The following is a 23,871-nucleotide window of genomic DNA, read 5'->3' on the forward strand; positions in this document are numbered from 1 at the left end:
TTTGTTGCTGAATTCCAAAACTGTACATATTAAATTATACGAACGGGTCTACCGCGATTTAATTTCATTGTTTTTAAATTAAATATTATTTAAAAATATAAACTGTGTAAAGTAATCGAGATCAGGATAAGGTTATGCATCGACACCACCAGCCTCACGTTTGTTTTAATGAACTGTCGTGACATTTTTAATAAGAACACTAGGGCGGGAAAGTGAGGCACGAGGCGAATGGGCGGGCGTTGCAGTCTCGCTTGCACAAAATGCACCACCCCCTGTGAGCAAGATACGATTGCAGTTGCCGTCGCTGAACCGACGCGACCGCTCGCTCGCTGCGCCCTCGGCCCACCGCGACGTTACGCGACCTGTAACGAGCTACCAGGCGAGCAGCAAGAGCCAGGAGGTAAGCCCTTACAATATAACCTAGCTCGCTCCCGCCGACAGCGTTAGCCGCGCTCCGTCCTGCCCTCGAGCAGAAACCGTTTTCCCTTTTATTGCCGGAATGTGGGAAAGCGGGTATGTATCCCAACTCTCTCTTTCAATTTGTAACGACTTGCACTTGTGTTGTTTATTTAGTTTTTGGTATCAATACTTAGGCAAGCAAGTATCGGAAGTTTTCTGATAGAACTTCGCGTTTTTCACTAAAAAAAAGCTCATTAGATTAACTTAAAAGCTGTAAATCAATATCACTAAATCAAACTTTCTATCAAAGCCAAACCTTGAAGCAAGGGTTGGATTTTTCTTGTTTTCCATAGTTTTTTTTTATCGTGAAAGCTTTTATATCCAGGGTTTGTAGGTTCTTATTTGCTAATAGTTGTTTAAATCCCGGCATTTAGTGAAAAAATGTTTAATTATTTAGAAGTCGTAAGTCAAAGCAGTGCCATATTCAACTTTATTATATAATATCCTGATGAACGAATGCAGCTCTAACGTGTTAAGAGATAATTTACTGAAAAGTATACTTTACTGAAGGACACTTGGACAAAATATTATACATACTCGTACATGGCTTAAATAATCTGTCTTTCTGTGCTTAAAAAAAGTCTATCTGTCTGTATGTTACCTCTTCACGTTTAAACCCCTGAACCGATTTAGATGAAATTTGATATGGATATACATATGTAGTTAGTTTGAGTCCCGGGATAGGCTAGCTTTTATCTCGGAAATCATCCCTTGAGAGGCTAAAAAGGGAGAGGAATTTACTACGGAAGTGGGATATGGAAGTACTTATTCTACACATACGAAGTCGTAGGCCAGAAGCTAGTAGTTCAATATGGTTTTTAATTGAATTCAAGTCTCAAAAGAATTATCGATTATTGTATTATTGTATGTGGATATGAATATGGTGCGTCGTATTACTTAGTCATGGTTATTAACTTATGAAACTATTGTCAGTTAGTACCGATGGATGTGAGGGTACTTTAATTAAATCAATGGCAATTGGCAACTGTTACCGGCAAAGTACACCGAGAAAAATATATTTAGATATTGCAATTTTCCCCCAATTGCTCAATATATTAAAAAAACTAAGTTTTCCTTCGGATATTATATTAATCTAAAATATTATATTCATTAGAGCTTATACTCTAATGAATATAATATTTCAGATGCACTTTATTAAAATCTCTTCATTCAACCAACCCACTGAATATCTATTACAAGTACAAATAAAAGCCCCGGCAAAGAACTTGTTGCCAAACAATAGCCGACGGCAAGTTGGCCGATGTCTGCGATCCGGCAACTTGTCGTCGGATGCCTCCCTGAAGTCAATGCCAACTAGTACCAGGATCACAGGGGTTGCGAGAAGGGCCCTGTTACTTGCTCCCAGCCCATTCCACTCTCAATCCCAAACACCATTTTCTAAAAAGGGCTTAAACACCTCGCGTTGTTACTTGAAGTTTGTCTTTTGAACGCGACAGCTCTGTAACCACAAACACCGCTGACCTCCAATCAGGAAAAGAATTTCTCACGACAGTCAATAGTTTGAAATTAAATGTTTTCCGTTGCGGTTCGCACTTAATTTGTATGACGGACGATGCCAGCAGTTAAATCCATTATAGATCTGTTATTAGTTATTTATTCGGTGTCATAATTTTTAACGTGAGCTAATGAGTAAAATTGGCTTTAACAGAATGTTACAAATAACATAAAAAACTCTTAGTTTGTCGTAAGCAGCTATCACCAGAACCTCAAGCAAGCAAGCAAACTTAAAGTAGTCGGTAAAAAATCAGCAACAAAGTGCGAATAATGGACATTGGTCCATTATTCGCACTTTGTTGCTGATTTTACATTCTTTAGTACACACAATCTTTTCTTTAGTACATTCTGTGAAAACATCGCTTTTTAGGATGAGATGAGTAAAAGTTCGATTGAAAATAATGAGCTCTAGACTTAAATTGAAATAATTGACCACAATTATTATATTTTTATTGGATTTTCATGATTAATATACTATTACTAAAAAAATTGAGCGTTTACATTACAAAATGTTTGTAAATAGGTATTTGGTCTACGTAAATACATACGATCACATTTCTAACTTTCGCTCCCAGCTCGGGTGGTGGTTAGCGATCCGCCGACGCAGAGATGTACATGTCCAATCGTTACGTTTCAACATACTATTCAGCCGCTTTCTTTCTAGTCCTTCTTTCTTTGAAGTTTTACATGTATGTAAAATGTATAATTATTGGTGCAATAAAGAATATATATACCTGTAAGTGAACATTACATACTCTTCAACCCTTGTTCCCCATCTTACCTGACCGAGAGATTTAACTATCTGGCCGATGGCAGTGATCACCGCTTACGTTCAAGTTCTAATCTCTCGCTTAATTGCTTTTCCTCCAAATAAGACGCAAACGTATGCTACTTTTTTCACGTGTGCGCTGTGAACTTGTGGAAACAGTCCCAGTCTGTAGCGTCACTCAAGGCTAATAATCTGAAGAAGTTTTTGGCTCTCTCGGGTAGTAGGTACCTTCCTTTTTAGGGTTCCGTACCCAAAGGGTAAAAACGGGACCCTATTACTAAGACTCCGCTGTCCGTCTGTCTGTCTCTCACCAGGCTGTATCTCATGAACCGTGATAGCTAGACAGTTGAAATTTTCACAGATTATGTATTTCTGTTGCCGCTATAACAAGAAATACTAAAAAGTACGGAACCCTCGGTGCGCGAGTCTGATTCGCACTTAGCCGGTTTTTTGTAAGTTAAGATGTGATGTGATATTTTTTGATAATGCTAACTTTTTATTTTGTGCCCCATTCAATAGATTTGAGAAAAAGTGTTGAAATCAGGTCCTGTTGTTATCTTTCCGGGAAGAAACCTTAATAGTATTCCACTGTAGGTAATATTTCCTACATATTTTCAAATCTGCTCCTTCTAAACTTTGAAGTCTGTTCAAACTTTTTAAGTGAACTCACTACCACATTTACTATTCTAATTTTTTAAATCCTTCTCGAACCTGTGACAGAACTGAACTTTTGATATTACTATAGGTGTGTACATGACAGCAATGTAAGGTAAAAACATGCACTTCGTTTGATCAAAAAACGTGTTACATCTGTTCATCCGTTGTGGGGCAACGATGTTACCGACATAGGAGCTATTAAATTAATGACACCTCTGCTGCTTGAGTTACGTCAACTTAATCCATACATATTATTTACTGTAAACAAATACAATAATGGTACGCCCGTGTGTAGGCCTATTTAATGTAACATTAAACCATCTTAAACTTTCAAAAGTATTGTAAAACAAAGACTCATTTGTAGTTTGATTTACAAAAAATGTATTTAACTTTAACAATCTTGGAAGTAAAATTGGCTTTGTATCGGCTTTTAAGAGCGCAATATAAGAACTATTATTTACAGGAGTTTTACATTACACTAAAGTTTTGCGTCCGTTATTTCCACCAAAATATCTAACCATAAACACGAAGATGATTGTTTGTCAGACTTGTTTGTCCATACTCTTGTACGGTGCTGAGAATTGGACGTCGTATGCCAAACAGGAACGGAGGTTGAACAGCTTCCATATGCGCTGCCTTCGACGCATATTAAATATCTCGTGGAAAGATCGAGTCACAAACGAGAAGGTACTTAGCATCTCTTTACCCAGTATCACAGCAGTCTTAAAACAGAGACGTTTACGGTGGTTGGGGCACGTGCACAGGATGGAGCCCACTCGTTTGCCACGTAAGACTTTCCTGAGCGAAATAGCTCACGCGAAACGACCGGTTGGGCGACCAATGCTTCGTTTTAAGGATTGCGCAAAGCGAGATATGTTGTCCTTCCGGATCGATCCCACCGACTGGGAAAGTGAGGCTGATGACCGCGACCACTAGAGGAAAACCGTGGGCAAGGGAGCAGCTGCACACGATGAATGGCTTGACCTCCTTCACACTAGGCGAGAACTAAGACGCCAGCGCGCTAATTTACCACCTTCATCACCGGGCATAACATTCTCCTGCCCGCTATGCGGTCGCGGCTGCCGCTCTCGCATTGGACTTACTACCTATAGTTAGTCATTTACGTAAGTGCCGCAATGTTAGGGACGCTGTTTAAACCATCATTTAATAGATGTTGAAGGCCAATGATGATGATCTCAGCAAAATATTATATAATCTATTGCTTAGTGGTAGGGCATTACCTACATACTTTATTATTATAAATAAAAATTATAATAGTACTAGTAGTAGTAGGAGGGAGTGTAGTAGAATTGTAGTGGTAATTGTAGTAGTTGAAGATGTAGTGACAAAAATTGAGAAAGGTATGTTGAGATGGTTTGGACACGTGGAAAGAATGAGTGAAAGAAGGCTAACAAAGAGAGTGTATAAGGGAGAGGCAGAAACGGGAGTTGGAAGGGGCAGACCTCGGCGGACTTTCTCTGACCAGATCGGGGAAATCCTGAAGAAAGGCCAGGTCAAGAGCACCCTAAACCGGCGAGCGTGTATAAGGAATGTTATGAAAGTGAAGGAAGCGAAAGAGGTATGTCAGGATCGTAGCAAGTGGAAATCCGTGGTCTCTGCCTACCCCTCCGGGAAATAGGCGTGATTATATGTATGTATATGTATATGTATGTAAAATTATAGTCAAACAAATACAGTTCTGTGCAAAATAATAGCAGTCAATAGGAAAATTATATTGTATCTTTATTTGTAATTATTCTGCATTACTAGACATTGTTTCAAAATTAACTGTAACCTTTACTTAAATAATATTGGAAGTATTAAAAAAAGTTTAAAGTATTAAAAAATGAAAATCGTCTTTTTTACTACCTCGTGGAAATTCTTATAAAAACGTAATAACCTAGGAAAAAAATACAATCGTGTACTATGATTGTAATTTAGTATAGCTTTACATCTAATCCCATATCATCCAGAAAAAAGTATTTTTTTCTATAAGACGATCTTAGTCTCGTAGTGTACTAGTAGTCCATCATTCAGACTATTTTGTTGATTTTTGACCAAATACTACCTGTTGGATAGATGGCAGCACCATGCAGCACCATCTCTCTTGCTATACCGTAATCCAGTAAAAGATTCGTGTAGGAGGTGCAAGTACGTACAGCGGGGCTAAGATGTACGGCTGTCTATCATTTGTCACAATACCTGTCACGCTCTAACAATTAAGTACGAAAGTGCGAAAGTGACGCAAGATATGACAAGTGACAAAAACGCGACCATGATACTGTAAAGGGGTTACGCCTATTGGAAGGATGTGTAATGGAAAGACTGTATTATAGCACTGCTGTTATGGATATCTTCTTTTATTTTTCTTTAAAGATTCGCTAATTTACAACTCCGTATTACTAGCCGAGACGGCTGCCTCCCAAGGAATGTCGAACACGCGCCCTCGTTCCATTTGACAGGGCGATACGATTCTAAATTCAAAACGTGGCTGTTGCCAGTTACTAATAAAAAGGCTGTAAAGGTTACAAACCTTTACAATACCGATGCTGTTCGCCCTCAGAGTTGGTCAAAGGCGCCTAGCCTTTCAAAGATAGCATACAACAGAGAATTTGGGACGGGTACCGCCGTGGCTGGGTGGTCTAGTGGTCAGGACGTTAGCCGCGTAAGCTGAAGACGCAGGTTTGATTCCCGACTCGGCCACCGGTGGACTTGGTCACTTTTTCTTTAGTGTATGATATCTATTTCACTTTATATTTTTATATATGTATAGTAGTGTGACTACCTAAAAAAACACAAATCAAAATATTTCATAAAAATACTTTGATTTGTTCCCTAGTTGTACATACATAGGTATTATTAATATCGCACAAGAAAAATCCTCAAAAAACGCTAGAGTTGTATAATTGAGGTCATATCTGAGGACCTATATTACAACTCTAGCCTTTTATGACGACAGGCAACACGACGGCGTTTATATTACATTTTTCAGTTCCAAAATAGCATTTTATACAATCGTGATATAATAGAGAGCTTTTCAGTCGAGTACCGTGTTTAAGCAACGAAGCTTGCTGAGTTGCTTAAATAAGGTACGAGATTGAAAAAATTCTTATGCTTGAGTTGGAGGTGGCATAGACTATCCAACGTTGAAAAGAGTAAGGTTGTAGTGTTGCATATGAAGTTAGAATACACAGATTATAGTCGACGAGTAGAAAAAGTACTTAATAGTTTGAATAGCTCTTGAATGTAGGACACCTCACCGACAGAACCGATTTACTTTGCTTTACCTATTCCCTCTAATAAAGTCAAAGCCACATGAAGCGTGTAAAATATATGCTGTGCGATATTATGATGATCACGTCAAGCACGTTGCCAGTGTTGCCACGTGTGGCGGGCGACTTGTCTCATTGGAGCGTTTACCCGCCTGACTGAGCACTTACGGTTTTATTCATAAAAATCATATCAGAAGATATGGCGATTTATTTATGTATAAATATTGACTTAACTTTGCGCGTTAGATTAGAGCCTTGTAATCTTCGGTTATTTATGAGCTAGTTTGACAAATTCGATTTATTATGTTAGTTATGTTTTAATTCAAAACAAAACTTACATTTTAATGGCATTATTCATAAACATCTGTCAAATCTAAAATGCTGTGCATAATCGTGTGTCCGTATCTGTAAATTTGATATACAAGTATGTTTGTTTTGTCTCTCTTTTCTGCAATAGAGAGATAAAATTTAACAGGGATTTGCTAAAATCGGAATGATAAAATTCAACATTCTAAAATTCGGCATAAAATATTTCGGAATTATGTAGTGTACCCACCGTCGTCACTATAATTTTTTGTTAGTTAATTTTTTTTAAATTAGGTAACAATTTTACTTTATTGTTAAAATATCTGTATTGTTTCACTTTAAAGTTATTGGATAGATGCGCCTACGGATAGGAAAATAATAAACCAACTGACTTGGTTATATTCGTACCGTACCTACATGAGGTAACACAACACTGTGGGCCTACAAGACTTGCATTGTTTACGTGTAGCATTTTGTATGGGATTGTTATATTATAAATTGATAGATAAGGAATAGAAATCACGTAAACTTCTGACAAAACTCAAAACCTTGGTTCGCTAATTGGGTCATTTCTAATTTTGTTGTCATTGTTTCATTGTTCTCAGATTTTGATAGAGTTCCTTATTCTGTACAGCATAAGCGAAATATCACTGTATGTCCTACAAAATCTTCCAGTGAGTTACGAAAACGTATTGAATTTTCCGTAACTCAACGGGAATTTTCATACCTTTTTTGTCCCAAATTTGGATTTCATGTTTATTCCGACCAGAATAAGGAGCTTTTCAAACCTACACATTTTTATCAAAATCTGACAAAAAAAACCGGCCAAGTGCGAGTCGGACTCGCGTTCCAAGGGTACATTACACAGTTTAAACAATGTATTTTTTAAGTGAAAGTTCTTTAAAAAACCCGTAGGGGTCGGATCAAAAACTAAGTAATTAAGTCCGACTCACGCTTGACTGCACATTTCTAATAGGTTTTCCGGTGATTTATAGGTAAAGATCTATTTTGTGTATTTTTTTTTCAAAAATTTTGACCCAGTAGTTTCGGAGATAAAGGGGGGGGATAATAAATTTTTGCCTATTTTCTTGAATAACTTCTAAACTATTTACTTTAAAATTATAAAAAAAATATATTTGAAATTCTCACAATGAGCTCTTTCATTTGGTATGTAACACGATATAGTTTGACAAACATAATTTTTTAATTTTCTCATTTACCCCCCAAAAGTGGCCCCCGTGTTTAAAATTAATTTGTTTACGTTACATACCCATCTTTGGGTCACAAACTTACAAATGTGTACCAAATTTCAACTTAATTGGTCCAGTAGTTTCGGAGAAAATAGGCTGTGACAGACGGACAAACAGAAAGACAGACGGACAGACAGACAGACAGACAGACGCACAAGTGATCCTATAAGGGTTCCGTTTTTTCCTTTTGAGGTACGGAACCCTTAAAACGACAAAAAGAAATAAAAAATGGCCCAATTACCAATCTCCAAAATTTGGATTGGTCGCTTAGCGGCATATTTGTAGGACGTCATTTAGGCAAAAGGATCCATCCTCTAAAATTTGCCATTTAAATCAATGACTTAATTGAAATAAAAATATGGTAAATGCTATCATTTGGTAAATGTAGGCTTACTATAAAAAGCAATAACTTGTAAGTAAATGCCCATTTTTTATGCCAAAACACACAGGCATCATCCGTCATTCACGTAAAAGGCTTAAGAATATTGTGTGGTACAGTTTGTACCCTAACAATAGTGCGAAATACTCCACAACTGTAAGTCCGTGTGTAAGCCGCTTTATTCGCACTCGAGATGACTCAGTCAGGCTCGTTGTTTTTGTATTTAAGTGGAAATGTGAGCTGTCCTTTTGTACAAATAAAAAAAAAACTATTTTTAGTAATCCTAGTTCAATTATGTTTATAATAATAAATTCAGCACAGGTATGTGTCTTTAATATAGAACTAAGGTTATTTGGTTGTTAAATATAATTGTTAAAAAGAACACAGACATTACAGAAAATAATTATATTAAAAATATACTATATTGTATATAGTTATTAAACTAGATTACAATGTAGGCGTTGCATTGAAACTCGTATTATTCTTACAATTGGTCTAAAGCTATTAAAGTTAAATAATGTCGCTGTACCTGCTAGAACAATTATTTAAAACAAATAAGTTTCCCAAAGACATCACCTTAATATAAAAATACCTATGGTTGACATTTAGAACTAAATATCTGGGAGACCGAGCTTCGCTCGGAAAACATATAAAAACACAAAATGCGCGTTTTTCCAGAGATAAGACCTAGCTAGATAGATTTTTCGCTCCCGAAAACCCCCATATAGCAAATTTCATCGAAATCGTTAGAGCCTTTTCCGAAATCCCCGAAATATATAAATATATATGTGGTATTTTCTATAAAAAGCGACCTTATTGTCGATGGCGCTTACGCTATTATTAACGATACTCCGATATAAATACAATGCCGTGCGACGCTATACCGGCGTAAGCGCCATCGACAATAAGGTCCCTTTTCATAGAAAACGCCCCATATAAAAGAATTGCTCGTAAAGGTATAATTTCAACCTTATTAGGCGCTGTTCGATTTATGCTCTTGCACGTCCTACGGTCTTAGACATTTTCATCTAGAAGAACATTGCTACTCGCATCGTATTTCGGAAAATCAAGCCAGCATTTCTTTAGTTTTTCCTTTGTTCCTACCTGAAGCATGTAAGTAAGAAGTATAGCCAGACTTTCGTTAGTCACGAAACTTTTTTTTATATTTAAACTTTGAAACTCGATTTTCGCAAAACATGAGGTCCGTGCCAATGAAAGTGGCCGTGTTGTTGTTTATTTGTTATGTTTAAAATAAATATAAACATTAATTTGCCGAGAATCTTAGTTTCTAATGCGATCCATGCATTGTGTATTAAGGTTAGTAAAGCGGATATAAAATAAAAGTGTTTGGCTCAAGCTTTAATCACTGACTGTACTTTTTTTCCACAGGCAACTAATATTCATCGAGACAATTGTAACAACCCCAAACACAATTAGTTTGCGTTGTTTTATCACAGAGTTCCCATGGCCACCTTCTGTCTTTATCATCAGATCAGCTCCATGTCATCATAATATTGCATGTCATCCGATTAACATCGGAAGTGGGTCAATTTTAGCTTCCACGATTCGACCCACACTAACTAACACACTAACATATACGAGTAGGTATTATCAATATATAACTTACACGTGCTTTTAAGGTTCTCATAACTCGCTGACGTAAAAAATATAATAGAAAAAAATGTTGAGTCAACTAGGGTCAAGCTGGGTGTACCAGCTAGGTCCTAGTTGGCGTACCTCAAGATCTCTCGCAAGAATTTTGTTAATCAAATTGAGCTATCTGTCTCTCGCTAAGAAATTCTAGGTTAATAGTAGGTACCTAAGTATACATATGTAAATATGAAAAAGCATTTTCCAACTTTATTGAACGAGGCACGAGTGATATGGCGAGTGATATGGTTTTGACGCAATGGAGGACGCATTCTCTTCACTTGATAACATTCATGATATGTATTCACCCAATAATTCCTTCTGGTACAAACCCCAGCGGACCGATTGGTGGAATTATATCCCATTAGCAATTTTTAGGGTTCCGTACCCAAAGGGTAAAAACGGGACCCTATTACTAAGACTCCTCTGTCCGTCTGTCTGTCACCAGGCTGTATCTCATCAGCCGTGATAGCTAGACATTACTGTTGCTGTTCTAACAACAAATACTAAAAAGTACGGAACCCTCGGTGGACGAGTCCAACTCGCACTTGTCCGGTTTTTTGATTAAATAAAAAAAAATGATTAGTTCCCAATTCGCCGGATTCTTGTTTCGTCGGATTCTCGTATATTCGGATTGTGACGTACTAAAGTAAATCCGGCGAAACAAGAATCCGGCGAATCATCAGGAACCAAACCACTTTTTTACCCTTTAGATTTACATTTGTACCATCTATTAAAATAACATTCGGATGGCAATTGCAGCATTACAGCAGCCGCTGTACCTGTCAATTTCCTTCATAAAATGAGAGACATTCTGTCTCGATTCGAACTTTTAATCCGTCACTCATTGTATCGTGACAATTGAGAGTGACAGGGCCCGCGTCAAGGCAGCAGCAGTAATGTCGCAATATTAACGCAGCTGCAGTTGCGATCCTAACGTCACCCTTAAGCTAATCCATATAAAAAAACTGAATTAGACTGATCATAAAACTTGAAGAAGAGAAGGGGTGGAAGAGATTGGACGTAGGAAGGAGATAGGCAGGGCATTGCCGAGATAGACTTGGCTAATTTTTGTAAGCCCACTAATGCCCGCAAATTTATAAAATTCGAATGCTGGAGTATACCTAACAATATGCTTATTTCTAAATTGTAAATTTAACTAACAAGGAGCCACAGTACTTCGAAAGCGAACTATTTTGCATGATGGCCGTGATGACCGTGATTGTGTGACGTCATGAATTGTAACCTAATAATTAATTTTAATGTAAACAAATAGGTTCACTCTACTTACCAGCTTGACGAATAAACCAGTTCGTATTTGACCGCCCAAAAGCTCTCATATTTCGTTTATGTATAAATACCTAAGTGCCTTTATAGTTAAATATGTACTTAAATCATACAAATACAAAATAATATATTTATTAAAAAGAACATTTCATACAAATAATCTCTCCCCTTCTGTCATCATCATCCCTATATTATACCTATTAGAAAATCAGTTCTAACTTAGAATTCATTGCATGAGAATACGGTTGTTATGCATGGTGGAGCAGATTTGTTCACATAACGATCGAATGCCGCCCTTGCGGCTTATTAAAAATGAACCTCTATTAATTTGTTAATATGTAAGTAGTTATATCATGATTATATTTCAGATAAGCCCACCGTAGGCAATAGTTAATCATAAATGTCTTAGGATACATTTCAGAATCGCATCGTGTGTGTTTTACTGCATGTTTAATTAGATATCAAACGTGGGTATGGGTATATTATTATTTAAAAAAAACTTTAGGCGGAAACAGTTGTAAAGCAAGTTAGTGCTACGGCGTAGCTCGTAGCGCCGTAGCTGCGCCGTTTGTATGCATTCAAGTCTAAAAATATTAAATTGTTTGTTTCATTACTATTAGACACATCGTGCAAATATCGTGTTCGCACGCTTTAATATTTAAAGGTTTCTCTAATTCTGTGTAATTAAGTAGGTAATCTAAATCTAAAATAACGTAATGTCAGTATTTACTCTGTTTTTTGATAATTCAGAAAGAGCACCCGAAAAAATATGATCGTGGTCATAAAAAAAAATGGAAAATAATATAGTTCTCATTGCGTAGTTTTTAAGTGCATCTTTAATTTGAGTGGTTGGAAACAACATGCTGGGAAATCAAGTTTTTGAGATAGTTTATAAAAGCTGCCTCACTACCAAGCGAGCAGAAATGGCGCAGCGGTGAGTTAGGAGCGGGTGGCCCTGATTTTACACGTGCCGCCTATCCGATATACACGCTGCATAGTTACATTGCATTGCACCGACGAAGGCTGCGCGTTACACGGACGTACTTGCATGTGTGCGGCCTTTATGGTTTAGAATTCAGAAGCTCTAACTTTATTAGCAGCTCAATTGAATCGAGGACCTACAACTTCAGTTTCTGTAAGCGGGATATTTCGATTTGCCGATTTTTAATGCGGTAAAAAGGAGTGTTTGACGGTTGGATTATTTGTCGAATTTTAGTCAAACGAACGTCTAAAAATTAAAAACACGGGAACATGTTTTTTTGATAATTTAAAATTTATTTTAGGGTCATTACTGGAACGTTTTTATTCGATCAGACATTCAGACCCCACTTTAAGAGGTGATAGATCTCATTTAACACTTGTCAGTAATATCCTTAGCTTTAATTCCAAAATTTAATGGATTTTATTTATAACTAAAAATACTCCGTTTTCCGTTTATTGATTTTTGTTATACTGTTGCCTAGTTTACTATCTTAACGGTGAAAACATGCAAAACTATGTGTATTTGAGGCTGTTCAAGAATTTTTAAGCCTATCGACAATATAATATTGAATCTTCGCCACATTGACCTTAGCTACAAAGAACTGAAAAAAATCTTAGTTTAATCCAGGAAAGCCTAAAAATCCTAGCATTTGTCTATTTTAAGTTATATAGAGAAACGAGATTGTGTAAGAATGGTTGGAAAATTGTAATTATTGGTGGTTAGCGAGCGGCGCGCGGCGCCACGCCGGGAGAAACTCACTTTGCTGCATTTACTATAACTTTATAAACTCCAGGTAACTTTGCTCTCGTCTCCACTAACGTTTATATCAATTTTGCTCACTTAAATTCAATAAATGTTTCACGCTTGTTAACAGGCGATACAAATTAGTCTTCTTCTTTATTTAATTATGTAATGTATATTATACAATATTACATTCACATAATAAGGAATTTTTATATGCAGTCATGCTTAAAATTAAACATTTTATGCGTAGTGTTGAGGCGAGTGGATTAAAACAGAATACAATCTGTCGATGAAACCTATACAAAGTTACACTTTTTAGATTAAAATTATGATATATATATGTACATATAATATCATAGCAAAAAAAGGAAAAAACGTCACAAATATTCTTCTTATCCAAAAAAGGTAAAATCAGAATACTAATTTATTTTTGTTAAATCTAAATCGTCTTTTGTAATCATTGTTAATATAGGTTGAGATCACAATGGTCATATTAAACAAAAAATTTTTTTTTATTGTGTGTGTTATTAACGGAGCTAATTGTGTGGCACTGGATATTACTTTTCTCAAAAATGGACGGCAAAGTCGTCGTTGCCGGTTAAAAAGTAGTTCGCGAAGTGCGTAGTTTATGGTCAGTCAAAAAATTAAAAAGTTAAAAACATTGCAGTCTCAATTTCGGGACTGCAATGTTGCATACAAATTCCATTATTTGTCGAGTTCCAAACTTTTTGAAAGTTGAAGTGGCCATATCAAATGAAGGCATAGGTCCATTAAACAGCCAAACAGATGATCAGTACTTATTATTATAATGTTGGTACCGCGACTATTTAGGTGTCTCAAATAGGTTGGCGTATTTTCAACAGAAAAATACACTTCCATTTTTAATTAAAAAAATTAAACGGCGGCAAAGCAAATCTTTTTACTTTTTTCTGTGAAAATATATTCATAAGAACGTTGCTTCTGTAAAATATTTCTATTATATTTGCATTTATTGCCCAATTTTTGAGAAAAGCACTATATATGACTCGGCTGGAAGGCTACTTGCTGGCTTCGGATTCAATTAAACGGACTCCCAAGGTCGTCCGTTTAAAACGAATCCTCAGCCAGCAAGTAGCTACTTCCGAGCCTCGACAATAATGTACTATTGGGCGAGAAGACTTACTTCTTTAATCGTTTCTTTATCTGTCATTTTTACTTATGTATTTGTAAGAAAGGGATGAAACATAATTTAACTAAATTAGGCCCGTAAAGTTTTATGAATAAGAGGGTTAACCTGTACAGCTACCATACCAGTTTGGCACTGAGATAAACGCTACCGTGAACGTTCACGCTAAATAAGTACTCGTACCACAACACAAGTCACTGACAGTGTCAACATGTAGACATATTTAAAGTTTGAATCGCCCGTGCAGTAAACAGTTATATGCGCGTTACAGTCATTAAAGTTCAATGAAGTAAATAATCACAAGGCATTAGCTATCTACAGGGGAAAAATGGAAATGTCTATTCCAACAGCATAATTGAGGTCGAGTGGACTGATGTATATGGGCTAGATGATGACAGAATGTCGTTTTTCATATTAAGTCGTATTTATTTGAAGAAGCCTTATGACAGGGCTCTTGTTGGTTATTACGTATAGGAAATATGTCATTAGTTTTCTACCTATAAGACCCATTTGGTTTAGATACCTATGCTAGTTAATAGTATTCTAGATAAACAATCATTACATGATTAGGGCTCGTAGCATTTACTCAATTAACGTTTAGGCATGCTGATGTGAATGTTTTGACTGTTGATACAATTTAAGGGCCTCGATATCCTCTGTGTCTTGGAGCCTCCAGGGCTTTGCCGCGCCGATGGTAAAATGCCGGACGGCTTGACTTTGGTGCCGTGGCAGAGGGGAAAGTGCCTGCTATGGGACGCCACGTGCGTCAGTACTTTCGCAGCCTCGTACATCGGCCGAACTGTGCGGACGGCTGGTGTCGCTGAGAAATTTTGCCGCGGTCAAAAAGCGAGATAAATATGCGGGATAAATATTTTGTACCCCTTGCGTTTAAGACTACTGGGTGCTGGGGGTTGGAGGCTATTATTAGGGAAGTTGGCCGTAGGGAGAGGGGGTCTGACGCCCGCGCGGGTTCGTACCTGGTGCAAAGGTTGTCCATCGCCATTCAACGTGGTAACGCGGCCAGTGGCCAATGTGATACCTTTGCGACGGGGACACTCGAGGGGGACTTTTTGACTAGGCTTAAGATAATTGTATTGTTACTTTGTTGTATTAGGTACTTATTATTTTTTGTATTAACGTGATTAATAATAATAAATGATTGATGGTAAAAAAATAAGGGCTAGTTAATTAAATTACATAGGGTAAACAATACACTTTTATGAGTGCTTTAGATAATAGATTCAATGGTCAATGACATATGATTTAGGTGTCAAGCCACCACCCGCCGCGCCGTAACAAGTTATAATCTCATTCCAAATCTGCACAGACGGTATGGATCACGAAGTAAACACTTAAGGCGTATTACGCCTTATGCAGTAAGGAATTAGGAATTATTATAAATACCATCATGATGTAGGGATGTTTTACGCAAAGGAAGGTATATAATCTCAGTATGTCTCACTCGCACCAATACAATATATTAATGTATTTTTTTTACTATATATAAACCATTTATTTAAAAATCAAAATAATAATATTTAAAACTACAAATAAACTTAAAAGTAAGGCTTTATAAATAAAAAACGTCCCCCAAGTCACTGCCAATGGGCAGTGTGCCCAGAAGACTGGCCGCATTGCCACGTTGAATGGCAATGCTTATCCTTTGGGCAAAATACTGGCCAGCCCTCTGGTCACCTTTACTATTAATAAAAAAAAATCGTAAATATTGGATTATGCCTCGCCCGCACACTGCACGCAGTAATGCAGTACTTGCAAGCAGATAAAGATTCTACTAGTTAGTTAAAAACAATCTGTCTAAGTTTTAGTTTTTTGTAACCCTGTAAAGTATTGATTAAAATGAATTTCGAATACTATGGGCACCTCCTATACATACGTATTTTAAGTACATTGGGCAACTATCCAATAGAGGGTTGCCAGCGATTACACTTAGTTCGTGTTCAAAGTACGATTATATTAATTAATACTATACGAATTTTAAACGGTTCTTCTGACCTATCTTTTACTTCCGGAAATCGCATAAATGTGCTATTTAACCGTAAACTGAAATAGATATGATATTCTAAAGAAAAAGTTTCCAACCCCTGAAAGTGGCACCACTGGAGGGCGGGGATGGACGTCGGGAACACATTTTTTACACAATATATGATATTTAATCTGTCTAAATTAATAATTTAAATTAATTTTGTAAGCTCCACATATGAGCGACTCTAAAAATGTTATCCGTTACAAAAAGGCCTTAAATTACATCATGTTGCCAAGAAATTGTGGAAATCGTAAGAAATACTCGGCGCGATTCGGGAAATGAATTAGAGAATTACTAGATATGAATTAATAGTAAAAATATGTAACGTCCCACGGGTAAAGGTACCTTATGGCGGTTGGTGCTTACGCTATTATTAACGCCGCTCCAATTAATATTGGATGGCCAGCCCCCATAAGGTACCTTTTGCCGTAGAACGTCACATATCTTTACTATTTCATATCTAGTGAATCTCTAATTCATTTCCCGAATCGCGCCGTAAGTCTTAGTTTATAATTCGTGATGAAGCAAGTTTTTATAAAGTACTATATGATGATGATGATGGTATCCTGTTGTCCCTCATCAGGGACATAGGGCTCTCAGAAGGGATTTCCATTTTGCACGGTCCAGCGCGGCCTCCTCCAGCTCCGCCCAGTCGAGGGCACCGAGGCCAACTGATGCAGCCTCCTTTTCTACTGTGCGCCTGCAGGTGATACATGGGCGACCTTGCCCCCTTTTTCCGGGAATTTTCTAAGTCAGACTTGCTTGGACAGGTGGTTGTTTTTGGCTTTCGTAAAACATGTCCTATCCAGCGCCATTTCTGCGGAAGTATCTATAAGGTCCGGTCAATTCCAATAATTTGATATTGGAGATGGTCCATGGCCAGTAGGGACTCCTACGATTCGCCGCAAACACTTGTTTACAAACTCCTGGAGTCTACTGGTTGTCTTGTTTGACGGACCATGTTTTGCACGCATACAGGAGGACCGACTTGACGTTCGAGTTGAAAACCCATAGCTTGGTGCGGCGAGTGATGACTGTAGAAGTCCATACGGGTTTCAACTGCACATATGCGAGCTTCAAAATCCGCTTCTGCACCGCCCAGGGGTTCCATGACACTTCCCAGATATGTAAAGTTTGTTACTTGCTCAACCGGCTCCCCGTTTACTAAAATTGACGTTGCATTTTCAGGGCGTGCAGGCGCATAGCTTTTGTTTTAGCACAGTTGATATGCAATCCTTCTCTTGCTGCGGCAACGGCCAGGTCATCAGTCTTCGACTGCAGATGGTCCTGTGTCGTGGCGAGTAAGCACAGGTCATCAGCGAAGTCAATATCTTCAAGGGTTTTGCCATTGACTCAGGGCAGCCCCCTTTCTCCTTGACTGGTAACTCTACTCATCACATCGTCCAAGACAATCAGGAACAGCAATGGCGACAGCAAGCAGCCCTGTTTAAGAGCAGTGACGGGTATCGGATCTGAAAATTGGCCCCTGTGCATTATTCGGCAAGTGGATCCCTCATAAAAGCACTTATATTATATATTATTTATATGACCTTGACTGGTATTCCCCTTTGCTTCAGTATTCGCCATATGCTTCTCCACTTCACCCTATCAAAAGCTTTATTTTTCAAAGTCCACGAACAGGACACGGAGCTCGCTTTTCATCTTATGACATAGTACCATATACGAACCCAAATATTCCAGGCTAACATATCAGTTTTCGAGTGACTAAAATTACAAGTACGGTCATGTTTGAAAATATCGAAATAGACAAAGTGCCAAAAATATGTATACACTACTAATATGTATATATTGGCAAACATTTCTTATGTACCTACATATTTTTGGCACTTTGTCCATAAATATTGGTATTTTTAGACGTGACTGTTGAAATAGCTAATGTTTTGCTTTTTTACTGCGATTTAATCGCCGAAGCGTTTAAATGTTACTGGAGTACCTGCGATTTGTTATTTAGTTATTAACGTTCACTAAATATATGCCATATTAGGAACGATTAGTGTATTTCATATCATATTGCATGAGGTCATTAGTACCAACTTGGTAATTAAGCGGTCTGACTGACACCTCTCTCATAGGCATTTTTATCGCATCTACGCTAAGCAAACGCATCTCTCAGTAATGTGATGAATGAGAATCAAGCTTTACTAAAGCCCAGTTTGAATGTTTGGTGCTCGTTATGCACCTCATAGAAACAACTAATTCTATTAGATTGCATTTCGGTTCCAGAATTATAACTTTTTGCATAATAGGCGAGCGCTCTTTGGTGTATCAGTCTACGTAACGAGTACAATTGTGACAAACAACCGACCGCAATAAATTAACAAGTTAACTTACAGTTAACGAGGCAGCCGTCTGTGTAAACTCCTAACTAACCGGGCGATACGTCGCTCTGCTGCTGCGAGCAGAATTTACTTTACACACCATCGTTTTTAAACTTACATGTCTGACCTGAATATGAAATTTGGTTAGCTCTACCTGTATTCGCTTTATAAAATGCAGGAATTAACCTTTTTTAATTACGCTGTAGTACCCTCTTCAAATGCGGTAAGCTGCAATAGTTTTTCAAAGCTGCGAAATAGGTAAAACACATAACTGCTGCTTTTTAAGAGCCCGGTAACGATTTTAGAGCAAAAATGTAAAATTGATAGATTTAGTCGTTGAAATTGTATACCTTTTGTTACGTAATATCTAAATAACAAGTATTGGTTTCTATTAGCACGTCTTCTCATCTTGCCTTTTAATAATGAGGTCGCGAGCGTGCGTCACCGGTAATATATGACGAGAAGGCCAAGTTTTTAAAAATTCATCAAAAGATGATGGTCCTAAATTATACAAAATGATGATGATGTGAAGTGTGAAAAAGAACAATTTCAGCTAATGTTGTAGATTGTTTAAGTATCAAAATTACGTTGAATTTAAGTCGATTTTCAGAGAAATTGTCACTTGTTTTGAAGTAATTTCTGGAGAATATTGTTTTCGTCTAACTTTCATTTACACTACTTCAAAGTCATAATAACAAAAACGTAGTCTATTAAAGATGGAGTACAGGATATGTGTAATACAAAATTACCATTTTTTGCAGTCCAAACTTTACGAAATTTTCAAATAAGACCGACAAATTCAGTGCTTTACGCGCGTTCATCTAATCGTCCATCAGAAAAAAAAAACATTTCTAATTTAGTGAGCCTGTTTTCAAAAAAATGATCTATTAACTAAACGGCAAGATGAGAAGACGTGCTAATAGAAACCAGTACTTGTTTTTTCTATTACGTACAAAAGGTATACAATTTCACCGACTAAATCTATCAATTTTTCATTTTTGCGGCTAAAATCAATGATTTTAAATGTTTCGCGGGCCTCTGACTCATTTGCGATCATGGTTTATTTAAAAAAACGAAATGTTTCTGCCAAACGAGTTTTCAGCATATACACAGTTATTAAATATCCTTACGCAGCGAATGGCTTTGTACCTATTTAAAGAACCGCGTTGTATTTACAGAGGCTAGTTGGTGCGGACGTGATAATGTCGACCGACTCGCGCGCACACAATTAACCTCCCACTCTAACGAGCACGTACCGACGGGGAAAACAATTCTACAAACACGGAAGGTTTTTGAAGTCCACGAACAAAGGCAATATGTGTACAATACTATCGGGATTTCCACTGTTTCTGACTAGTAAGCATAAGGTCAATTAGACATTTTACAGTAGGTACGTATGTAAAAGATAACAACGTAGAGTAGGGCGGGGCTAGTTGAGCACAGGTGTTAGTTGGGCAATTAAAACATCTAGAAAAATAAGTATTATACAACAAAGGGGTTTCAGAGGAGAAGGCGTTGCCTGACTAATTATTACCAGACAGTTTGCGAATAAAATTGGCAGAAAAACTCTTGATATTCACTTGAATTTTTGTGAACTTTGGCTTTGAATAACATCCGACGCACACTGCATCCGCATCCGATTTTCTGTGACTTTTAAAACGCCATAATGAAGGTGTATACGGCTTTCCAGTTTATTATCTCTCATACCGAGGTTTTAGGATTAAGATGACTGAGCTAGTAAGTACATACTTTTACAATTATAAACCTTTTGAAACACGATTTTTTTCTAACATTTTTAAGTCCACAAAAAACCGTTTGTGAAGAACAGACAACTGAATGAACATAGTTACTACAGAGTTACACACGGCAAAAACAATGCAACAATGAAGTTTGTAAAATCAGGAAACGGTTCAGGAGTTCTCAATGAAAGTAGTTACAATCATTTATTTAGGACTTGGCCAGACTTCGCAACAATCGCAACCCGTTAGCACCTAAACACTCAAAGCAAGTATAAATACTACCTATATACAGTTGTCACATGCGTGCGCCCGTGATACATCCTGACAACATACAACTAAAAATGACAATCCATCGAAATAATTATGGAAGATTGTTAATAAATTAAGGAAATAGGCTAAAAATCGAACTCTCAAACAGTTTGTTTAAAAAACAACAAGATTAATGCATTGCGTATCTCATGAAACAGTCCAAAATGCATTTAATTCCTACTTTCCGAACATGGCACCAAAATTCACGTTTCCTGTGCTTATTCCGTGAGCTTTTAGATTAAACTATAAAGTCTATGTTAAGATCTGTACCACTGTAGATAATGATAAGGTTTGATAAGTGGAATCTTGAGCGTGGATAAAATGCATCTTTCTCATCAGTTTTAGAAGGATAAAGAGAGCCTTGAAAAAACTTGTACTCTGGTTTTTTTATTTTACCAATTTCAGGCTAATAATTATGATATCAGAATGACAACTAACTGATGTCATTCAGTTATCATGCATTTCACTCGTACTTGTCCGTACATGTATTGGCGCGAGCGAGACGCACGATAACTAAATAATAGGATTCAGTGTCATGTCAGTGTAAGTGTACGTTCGAATTGGCCTCTTTGTCGACGTGATTGATTTGTACCCATGATAAATTGCAGCTTTCTAGCACTAACGATCAATTAGCAAAGCCGCGTATGGACAGACGGACAGACAGAAAGACATACAGGCATGTTCGGCGAAATTATAAGGGCTCCTAGTTGACTGCGAAACTCTGAAAACATACATTCGTGACACACCTGTAAGCGTAAAAACTATGATTTAGTAAATTGAAATAATATTTGCATTAAATAGATTAAGTCTGTTAACTCTCAGAATGACATTCGTTTTTCGGGTAAAATTGGACGTAATCGCGTAATAGAAAATGACAGTGTCTTACTGATTTAGTTGCAATCGAACACCCAAAGAGTGCAGTCGTCTTTTCAGCCTTAAACTTTATAGAGTAGTTAATACCACCATAACTAGTAGGTAAATAGTAGGGTTCAATTGAAAGAAATGAAAGATAATTTGTTATTTCTAATCTTTTTTAAATAACTATCACGGTATTCAATGGGATCAACTTAAGGGGCCCACTGACTATCAGTCCGCCGGACGATATCGGCCTGTCGGTTAGAACAAACATTTGACAATTCCGAACAACTGACAGGCCGATATCGTCCGGCGGACTGATAGTCAGTGGGCCCCTTAAAGTTCGCAAATAATTTTTCACAATTTATCTGCGTCTGAAGATCTTGATCAAAGAAGGGATGCAAAAAAAATTGTATCTTCTTTGTTGTGATTACTGATCGGAACCCACCCGAAGTGACGTCACGGACGGCCCGACTGCGTCCGAAATTCAACGATCGGCAATCGTCGGAGGCCTATATAACCTCCGCCGACAGCAGCCAACGGCAATCTTCAAAACTACATTGAGCGATAAAGTAGTACTGTAATTCAATCCTAAGTTATAAAATAAATCTTTGTACATAATTTAAATTAACAAGTTTTCATTGAGGATCCACTAGGCAACCCTGCAGTACTTAGAAAGGAGCCTAGGCCTCAACAATTACCTTATACATATAGCTTAATCAAACGTGTTTTAATGCAACAACAAGATATGATGATAAGGAAATTTAGTAGAAATACATAATTGTGTTTCATAAAAAAGTCAAAAGCTTCAATTATAACAATAATAAAATCACCTCCCTTTTACACAATTCAAATATTATTAAGTCGTAAAGTCGGTTTACGGACGATAATTTGCGTGATAATGATAACATCATAAGAAAACATTGATGAAAAATTGCATACTTTTATTTATGAATTGAATTGAATTATCATTATTTTGTATAATACAAAGAAGTAGTTAATTGTCCACAACGTTACCATGGAGATCTGTCCACAACGTTAACATGGAGATCTGTCCACAACGTGACACCTTTTCGTGCATGCACTAAAACTTTTGCGTGATATACAGATACTTATCACCAATACTAACACAATACTAGTACTGCCAAATCCGTCCATTATGGTTCTTTATCTCATTTTTCTCATTTAGGTATTCACAGGACTCCGACAGGTATTTGGGCGCCATTCGAACTTAAAGAAATCTGTTATTGAGTTAACACGTTTTATTTTCGAATTTTGACGAATTTGGAATAATATAAACTGTTTTGTTAGGGTTCCGTACCTCAAAAGGAAAAAACGGAACCCTTATAGGATCACTCGTGCGTCTGTCTGTCTGTCCGTCTGTCACAGCCTATTTTCTCCGAAACTACTGGACCAATTAAGTTTAAATTTGGTACACGTATGTAAGTTTGTGGCCCAAAGACGGACATGTAACGTAAACAAATGAATTTTAAACATGGGGGCCACTTTTGGGGGGTAAATGAGAAAATTAAAAAATAAGATTTTTTTAAACTATATCGTGTTATATATCAAATGAAAGAGCTCATTGTGAGAATCTTAAATATATATTTTTATAATTTTAGGATAAACAATTTAAAAGTTATTCAAGAAAATAGGCAAAAAATTACCACCCCCCCCCCCCCCTTTATCTCCGAAACTACTGGGTCTAAAATTTTGAAAAAAGTACACAAAATAGATCTTTACCTATAGAATACAGGCAAACCTATTAGAAATTGCAGTCAAGCGTGAGTCGGACTTAATAACTTAGTTTTTGATCCGACCCCTACGGGTTTTTTAAACACATTTCACTCAGGTTTCACATAAAAAACACATTGTTTAAATTGTGTAATGTACGGAACCCTTGGAACGCGCGAGTCCGACTCGCACTTGGCTGTTTTTTTTTATGAAGTACATTAATTTATTAAAACATTATTTGTTGTATCTTTCCCCTCCCCTTTCAACTCTTGTGACTCCAGTTTGGACGGCTGGCAATGGCAAGGCAGAGGCAGGAGCTCTCTGGTACGTGGAGTCGCTAACCGACAGCTCGCCACTTAAACGCGTAAAGTTATCACGTCCCTAATGCTATCATTATTGATGTCTTTCCCATCACG

General features: G+C 37.2%; 1 protein-coding gene across 4 annotated transcripts in view; it reads left to right on the top strand.

Moving 5' to 3' along the window:
* Positions 1 to 281: 281 nt before the first annotated feature.
* Positions 282 to 23,871, top strand: part of LOC134751016 (sex determination protein fruitless-like) — a 108,167-nt gene continuing 84,577 nt past the window's right edge. For 2 of the 4 annotated variants that reach the window (XM_063686340.1, XM_063686366.1), the window contains exon 1: positions 282 to 400. The gene's annotated coding sequence lies outside the window, so the exon portion shown is untranslated. The remainder of the gene's footprint in view (positions 401 to 23,871) is intronic. The other 2 variants (XM_063686404.1, XM_063686357.1) reach the window with 1 other exon arrangement.

The sequence above is a fragment of the Cydia strobilella genome, chromosome 2 (assembly GCF_947568885.1).
Source record: "Cydia strobilella chromosome 2, ilCydStro3.1, whole genome shotgun sequence".
In the NCBI taxonomy this organism is placed as follows: Eukaryota; Metazoa; Arthropoda; class Insecta; order Lepidoptera; family Tortricidae; genus Cydia; species Cydia strobilella.